Genomic DNA, 8,024 nt, shown 5'->3' with positions numbered 1-8,024 from the left:
TATTTGAGAACCATGATAATGATAAATTATCCCCACGTGGTAGGAAAATCGTGACCAGATGTACTGAAGGAGAATTCTAAATTAGAGAAAAATTAAACAAATTATTTGAAAGTCAACGTGATCATACTCTGAACCCGAAATACACTCTGTAGAAATGTATCTCAAAAGGAATACTTAGGCTGATACATGCTGTACTATGTTCAAAGGATTGCTTATAAACTGAAAAAAAACACTCAAGCTATCTTAAAACTCCCAGATAAGGATTGGGTAATAAATTTCTGAAGAACCATGTCATACAATGAAATCCTTTGTTCTCATCGAAATGGATGACAGAAATCTGTTCAGATTGACTTTGAACATTTTAGCCACTGTAGTGTCAGCAGACAGAAATGGCAGGCAATAAAACACTCTACTGTGTGTAGTCCCTTAATATAAAATTATATGGTCACACATTGAGGAAACTTGAAAGAATCTTTACATGTGCTCTAGTGGTTATAACTGATGCTAAGGGAGCATGGAGTTAATATTCTATTTTTTTTCTCTGTGTTCCTAAACTTTTTATGAGGACTCGAAATCAGAGAGCCTGGCTTTTTTGATGTGGGTGTATGAAGACTTTGGAGAATCTCCTCCCAGCCCAAAGAACAAGTACATAGCAGGACAAAATCATTAACAGCAACCATGTCAAGGCTGTGAAAAGTTGACCAGTTGAAAAAGAATGAGGAACATTTAATTATGAACAGAAAATTGTACTTTCTATAAAAATAGTGAGGTGTCTACAACCTTCTTTACCTAGCTACAGGGCAGGGGAAGGGATCAAACATATATATACAGAACAAATGTGCGCGCGCGCACACACACACACACACACACAGTCAGTCAGTCAGTCAGTCAGTCAACTGACCAGGCACAAGCAAGCTTACATGGGATAGGCCAGCGCTGACAGCAGCTTTGCTCAGAGAGAGTGAGCTCAATTGTCAGCAACACATAATGCCTTATGGGTGGTAGTGTAGTTAGGAAAAATATCCAAAATAGATGAAAAGAATCTTGGTTGGGCTGAGACTCCAGTTCTAGCTGAGTGAAATCAACCATAGAATAGGAGGATTTTAAAGACAATGTATGGCATAAAGCACAACCCTGTATCATATGGTTGTGACATTTTAGAAGGGATATGCATGATGACCGTAATATTAAATAGTAGAGAGTGAAAGTTGTTACATCTTACTGGATTTTCATACATTTTTAACCTCACCTAGATTGTAACAGTTAAAATGTATAAAAGTTAGAGTTCCACTCAGCAGTAGAATGCATGCTTAGCATGTGCAGAGACCTGAAGCCAATACTAAGAATAGCCTTCTCCCACAGACAATGCACAGTGCATCCTTGGAATAACTACTGAAAGAGAACAAATGTACAAAGTCTTCAAATGAGAGAGAAAAGAAGCTACTACCAAGCTCACAAAATGAAAAGGGTCGTAAGGGAGTCCCATGAGCTCCACGCCAACAAATTACATAAATTAGACCAACTTCAAAGAGGACATAAAAAAAAAGATGGACACAAAAGAAACAGAAAACCTGAGCAGTAAGTACAGAAGCTGCATACACAATGAGAACTCACAAGGAAAAGCCCCGGCTCAAATGGCTTCTTGGGTGCATTCTACCAAACACTTTAAAAAAAAAAAGCCCTGCTAATTCTTCACAAACTTCCAAAAAGGGAAAAGAACAAAACATGTTCTAGTTCATTCTATAAAATCACTCTCATCTCTGTGCTTGAATGAGCAACAGATATCAGAAAGAATGAAAAACCATAGACCAATAAATATCTCTTATGGCTATAGATGTAAACATCCTCAAGAAAGTATTACCAAATTGAATTCAGACTAATAATAATAATAACAATAATGATAATAATAATAATAATAAACAAATAATATAAAATAAATAAAAATAACAAATAATAATAAAAGCTATTATGTACCATTATCAAATGGGACTTATTTTCAAGAATACAAACATTAGCATCCCAAAATCAATTAGTATAGTGCATCAGAGCAATAGACTGAAAAAAAAATCACATGAACAAAAGACTCATGAGAGACTGTTGGTAAAACTCAACCCTTCCCAATTTAATAAAAGAAATCCAACAATTTCAGAATAGATGGAATCTCTACCTGATTAAAGGCATCTTTGCAAAATCCACAGTCAGATCATACTTTAACAGTGACCAATTAAATTCTTTCCTCCTAAGGTCAGAGATCAGACAAGGTGCCCACTGTCGCCAAAATAGTATCATCTGTGCAATAGCAAGTGAATGAACAATTTCCCAGATCTGAGACAAAGAGGCCCAGGAGATCAGGAGAGTCTGATGATAAGTTAGTTCTTTGCCCAACTCTGTGAATATGCTAAAGCTACCAAATGTCACGTTTTAAATGAGCAAATTGTAGTGCATACAATTTTGTATTAGTAACATTGATACTTTTAAAAGAGAGAGAAAGAACCTCCTGGATCTCATAAAGTACACCTAAGGAGAGCATAAGACAGACTTGAGAATGCAAAGCCAGTCAGTTCCTTCTAATAGCCGAATTAAAACTAAGGTACGTTTGTCACCACCTCTAGTCAGTTTCATGCTAGAGGTTTAAACAGCACATTCAATAAAATAAAATTATATATATATATATGTATATACACACACATACAAAAGTCACAGATGTTGGAAAAGAGGGAAAGAAAATGTTATTTGTCGTAGGATGATTCTGGGTACAGAAAGCTAACTTCAACAAGCAGCAGGCTATCTATGGCACCATAGGTCTCAGATCTAGCTTTAGGAAACTGAGTCAAGAGACTCACACAGTGAGACTACCAAAAAGAAAGAGAGACAGAGACAGGGACAGAGACAGAGACAGACAGAAAAAGAGGAGGAAGGAAGGAAGGAAGGACACATCTGGAATTAATTTAAAGTTACAAATGTTTACATTTGAAACATTATATTGTATGATATCAAACAAAAAGCAAAATTTAAGTTTCTTTTATTTTGTTCTTAGTACTAACAACAAACATTTAAAATCGAAGTCATGGCTTGGGAGACAGCTCACTGGTAAAAATGCTTGCAACATGAGACTAACAATTGAGCTCTGTTGTAGCACGAATCTTAAAAGGTCTTATTAATGAGGGTTGGGGATTTAGCTCAGTGGTAGAGCGCTTGCCTAGCCAGTACAAGGCCCTGGGTTTGGTCCTCAGCTCCGGAAAATTAAAAAACAAACAAACAAAAAAAAACAAATAGACAAAAAAAAAAAGGTCTTATTAAAACAAACCCAGGAGCCAGATATTGGGGTGAAGGCTGGAAGATCAGAGAAACAGAACACAGCCACAGCTAACCTCACCTCGCCAATCTTCTCAGCCAATCCTGTTTCCTCAAACTGGAAGCCTCTGAGTCCTCATCTGGAATGAATCTCAGCTGAACTGCTGCTCAAAAGCCTAAAAGCTTAACCAGCTCTAGTTCCTGGTTTTCACGCCTTATATACCTTTCTGCTTCCTGTCATCACTTCCTGGGATTATGTGTGTGTTACCATGCCTGGCTGTTTCCAGTGTGGCTTTGAACTCACAGAGATCCAGATGGATCTCTGCCTCCAGAAAGCTAGGATTAAAGGTGTGTGTGCCACCATTTTCTGGCCTCTATGTCTATCTAGCGGCTCTTCTGTTCTCTGACCCCAGGTAAGTTTATTAAGGGGCACAATATATTGGGGGACACAATGTCACCACACTCTGTGCCTCAAATCCATGGGAGAGGGAGAGAACCAACTCCACGAAACTGTCTTCTGACATCCACAGAGGTGTCTGTGTGCTTGAATGCACACACACACACACACACACACACACACACACACACACACACACACACATTTTTCTACATTTTAATTGATGAAGCAATATTTTTGTGAAAGCATTTTAAAACTTGAACAAAGAAGTGAAAAAGTCTATATGCAGAAGCCTATCATGAATAACTGGGAGAAATTAAAACCCTTTAACAAATATTTTTAAGATATCAGTCTTCCCAAACTAGTTAGTGGCTTGGTTGGTTGGTTGAATCTAAAGCCTATTATGAACTTTTTAGGATTTTTGTTTGGTTGGTTGGTTTGGTTAAAAAATAAATGGCAAATGCAAAAAATAAAAAATAAAAATACTGAAATTTAGCCAGTCAGTGGTAGCACACGCCTTTAATCCCAGCACCCAGGAGACAGAGGCAAGCAGATCTCTGTGAGTTTGAGGTTCCAGGACAGCAAGGGCTATAAAAACAAAGCAAAACAAACAAACCAACAAAAAGTCTCAAAAATAAATAAATAAATAAAAATAACAAAAACTAACATTTGAAAATAATATATAATATAAAAAAATTTGGGAGAACTTCTACCAAATTTCAAAATACATTATAAAGCTATAGTAGTTAATAGTATGGTTCATAATAGAAAGTCCCCAAATAACTCTTTACATATATTGCCAATGGTTTTGCTTTGGGTCATGCAGGTTTATATAAATACCCATGCCCTTGGCCTTATTCCCTAAAAAGCTTTTATAAGTATTTTATTTTACAATAATTTTATATATACTGACAGTTCGTCTTGCTTCTATTATATCATTCTCCATGCCTATGGTCCAGCTGTCAGAAATAATGAGCCAATGACCACACACTGTTATTGGCTAAATTCCACAGTTCATTTGTGTTTCATTTGGAGATACTTAGTGTGCATCTTCTGCACCATTATCTCACCTGGGACAACACATTACATTCAGTCATTGTGTCTTCTCTAGCTCCTCTAACTGGAGACAGTTAGTTTGTCTACGTTTCCTTGCTTTCTATGACCCCCATTTCTTTGAGGATTACAGGTCATGCATTTTTAGAATGTCCCTCACATTGGCTTTTCCTGATTTTTCTTGTTCTAGTGGTTAGACTGTGGCTATGTTTTTTTGTGGGATGAGAATATAAGCCTCTCACACCAAGGACCTAGGCTCTCGACACGTCATCACCAAGGATTTCACACTTAACCACTGTGAAGGCTATTGGCTGTCAACATGACTATATCTGAAAGTGCAAGCCCAGGGCACACCTGTGAGAGATTTCACTGAATTTCTCAGTTGCTGTAGAAAGAGCCATCTTTAATCTCAGATCATCTGCATTGGGAACACCCACCAGGGAAGCTGGGCTACATCTTCCTCTTTGAGCCTATAGAAAGGAAAGGAAGAAAGACACTTTTGCTCCTTGTCTTCCTACCCTCACTCTCGCTGGCAAACCCTTTCCTTCACTGGCATTAGAGCATGCTTCTTCAGGATTCTGAACAATTGCTTGATTATTGAACTTTCTGTCAGGAGACAGCCATTGTTGGACCGTAGCCTGTAAGCCACTTTAATAAACCCCATATATATAAAATTCTGCCAATTCTGTTCCTCTAGAAAATCCTGACTAATACAATCACCTAGCTGTGGGAGTGGTTTTCAGATTTCTCGATTTCTCTACGGTCAAATCATTCCCCCATCCCCCAATACTGCCCATATTGTCCCTTTGGAAGGAAACCTCTACACACATCCTTCACTTAAGAGTCTGGCAATTGTGCTGTCTTCCTCAAAGCATTTATGCCTAGACAAAGTACAATTTTCAATCTAGATATTTATCTACTCTTCCTCATTCATTTACTTGACTGTTTATATTAGTATGAACTCATCTGTATTTATTTTACATTCTGAGGTATAATCTGATACTACACTATTTATTTCCTTCCTTCCTTCCTCATATTGTCCCTCTTTAGCTGTTAGGAGCTTTGCAAGTTAGCTGCTGCTTCATTTTGACACGTTGTCTGGAGCATTTCCTTGATTTCTAATCCTGCAGATTGTCTACATTACTCTTATACTTCCCTGACTCACCCTCAATTCATCCCTTTCTTCAGAGATCAGAGATTTTTATTAGAGAATGGGATTCAACCTCAAGATCTACACTAGGTATACATGTTGTTTCCAGAATCCCATTGTTTCTTGGCCCTCTCTGAGGACAGAGCTAGAAAACATGAATGTCAACTTACCTCTTACATACAGATATACCTGTGACTACACGTGATTATATCTATGGGTAGTGGTACCATAGTCAAATTTCTTATTTGTTTATGCATACCTATTTATATACGCATTAGCAGTACAAGGAATATTTTGTCTTCCAAAGTCCTTTTAGGTCAACAGAAGAAAAATATACAAATGAAGACCACCAAGGAAGAAGTTGAAAATCTCTTTTGACTCAGAAATCACACTGTGGCTAACAGCTTCATGCTTGGTCCTAGGTAACAACATTCACTGCAACATCTTTGGAGGTAACAAAGCCTATGAGTAAATACTTCCCAAAGCAGGCACTGATAAATCAATGTTATAATTCTGGGCAGTGAAGTAATAAATGGTGGTGAAAGATGATACAAATCAATCTAACTCAAAGTACATTCTGTGACCAGTACTAGCTGAGAGATTAGTAGCAACCTGCTGTCAAGGTGAGAATTAAAATCGAGAGGAATCTTCTAGAAACATTTTATAGAACCAGATACAGTAATTTTTATCTATTCCACATAATCATCAAAAGTGGGATTTGTGCTTGTCACAGCTACATTTTATCATACTTTTCTAATCATCTGCTTTTATTGTGTTTTGGTAAAATAATAGTCCGTCACAGATGGTAAGAGTATTTAGGAAGCAAAAAAACTTTATCAAAGATGGGGAAGCAATGGCCTTTAGCTAAATGAATAGGCAAAAGGAAATCCAAACATGAAGTGGTAAAATATATACAATACACATGATAAGTACATACTGGTGACCTCTGACCTATGAACCCTCTAAGAAGGAAACAGCAAACCTAAGGAGTAGAAATTTTAACTATCTGCAAGCACTGCTTTATTTTAAAAAGACATCTTATGGTAAAAGTTAAAAAAAATAGAATTAATCTGATTTTTCTGCAGCTTAAATATTAACTTAAATATTGTTTAAAATCATCAAACTACAGAACTGGACAGATGGCTGAGCAGTTAGGAGCACTTGTTCAGTTCCAAGCACATGACACCAGCTCATCACCTAAGAAGAGGAAACCCCAGTCATAGCAATGTCTCTATTGAACTGGCCCATGTACACATCTGAGGGGCATCTTCTTGATTCAGGATGAACACACATGGGGCCAGCCCACTGTGGGTGCTGCCATCCCTGGGCAGGTGGTCCTGGGTTGTATCAGGAAAACAAGCTAAGCAAACCAGGAAGCAGTGTGCCTCCCTGGTCTCTGCTTCGGTTCCTGCCTCTAGATTCCTGAGTCGAGATCCTGCCTTGGCTTCCCTGGATGATGGACTGTGTAGCTGATATAAATCTGCCACACAACACACAACAAAAGATATCTTTAAAAAAAAATGGCTGAGATAATCAACCAGAAGCCACAGACCCCATTGGACCTGAATCGGCAGAGAAAACAGATGGTACCCTCCCCAGCTTTTAGATCCAGGGAGGCAAATCAACCAGGAGCTCTCTGGGTGCCTCTGTCGCTGGACGGTCGGGTACCATCATACCAAGTGCTGCCTGAGATTTAGAAACTCCAGCCCCGCACCGTTCCCTGTGGCTCGGGTGGGCAGTACCCAACCAGGCGCCACCTGTAACCCAACCAACAGCCCTGGTGCTGGACACCCACTGTGGTGAGAGAGAACAGGGTGGGGAAGTGGAAGAGATGTAGAGACAGAATGGTTCACCCGCTGGGGAGAGAAGCAGATCTGGAGAGGTGGGGCTGCTGAGAAAATGCCTAACGTGAATGGCCAGCTGGCCACCTGAGTCCAGAGAGATGTCTGGGCCTGGGCCACAACCAAGGACCAGGTCTTGGTATATGGCCCTGAAGCAGCCAAGGAGGCCTGTGTTGATGTCTGTGACTTCTGTCACCACTGGAGGATGTGCAGGGGCCTGTGGTCTGGGCCACCACCTAGGACCACATTGGTATCCAAGGGCCTTACCACTGTGGGGACCATGGCAGTC

The 8,024-nt window shown here is 39.1% G+C and overlaps 1 long non-coding RNA gene across 1 annotated transcript in view; it reads right to left on the bottom strand.

The window, feature by feature from the left end:
- Positions 1–5,104: 5,104 nt before the first annotated feature.
- Positions 5,105–8,024, bottom strand: part of LOC131918439 (uncharacterized) — a 74,743-nt gene continuing 71,823 nt past the window's right edge. Inside the window, exon 3 of the long non-coding RNA XR_009380976.1 lies at positions 5,105–5,214. This is a non-coding gene — a long non-coding RNA (uncharacterized LOC131918439). The remainder of the gene's footprint in view (positions 5,215–8,024) is intronic.

This window comes from Peromyscus eremicus, chromosome 8b (genome assembly GCF_949786415.1).
Source record: "Peromyscus eremicus chromosome 8b, PerEre_H2_v1, whole genome shotgun sequence".
Classification (NCBI taxonomy): Eukaryota; Metazoa; Chordata; class Mammalia; order Rodentia; family Cricetidae; genus Peromyscus; species Peromyscus eremicus.
This window is presented reverse-complemented; position numbering and strand designations above follow the sequence as displayed.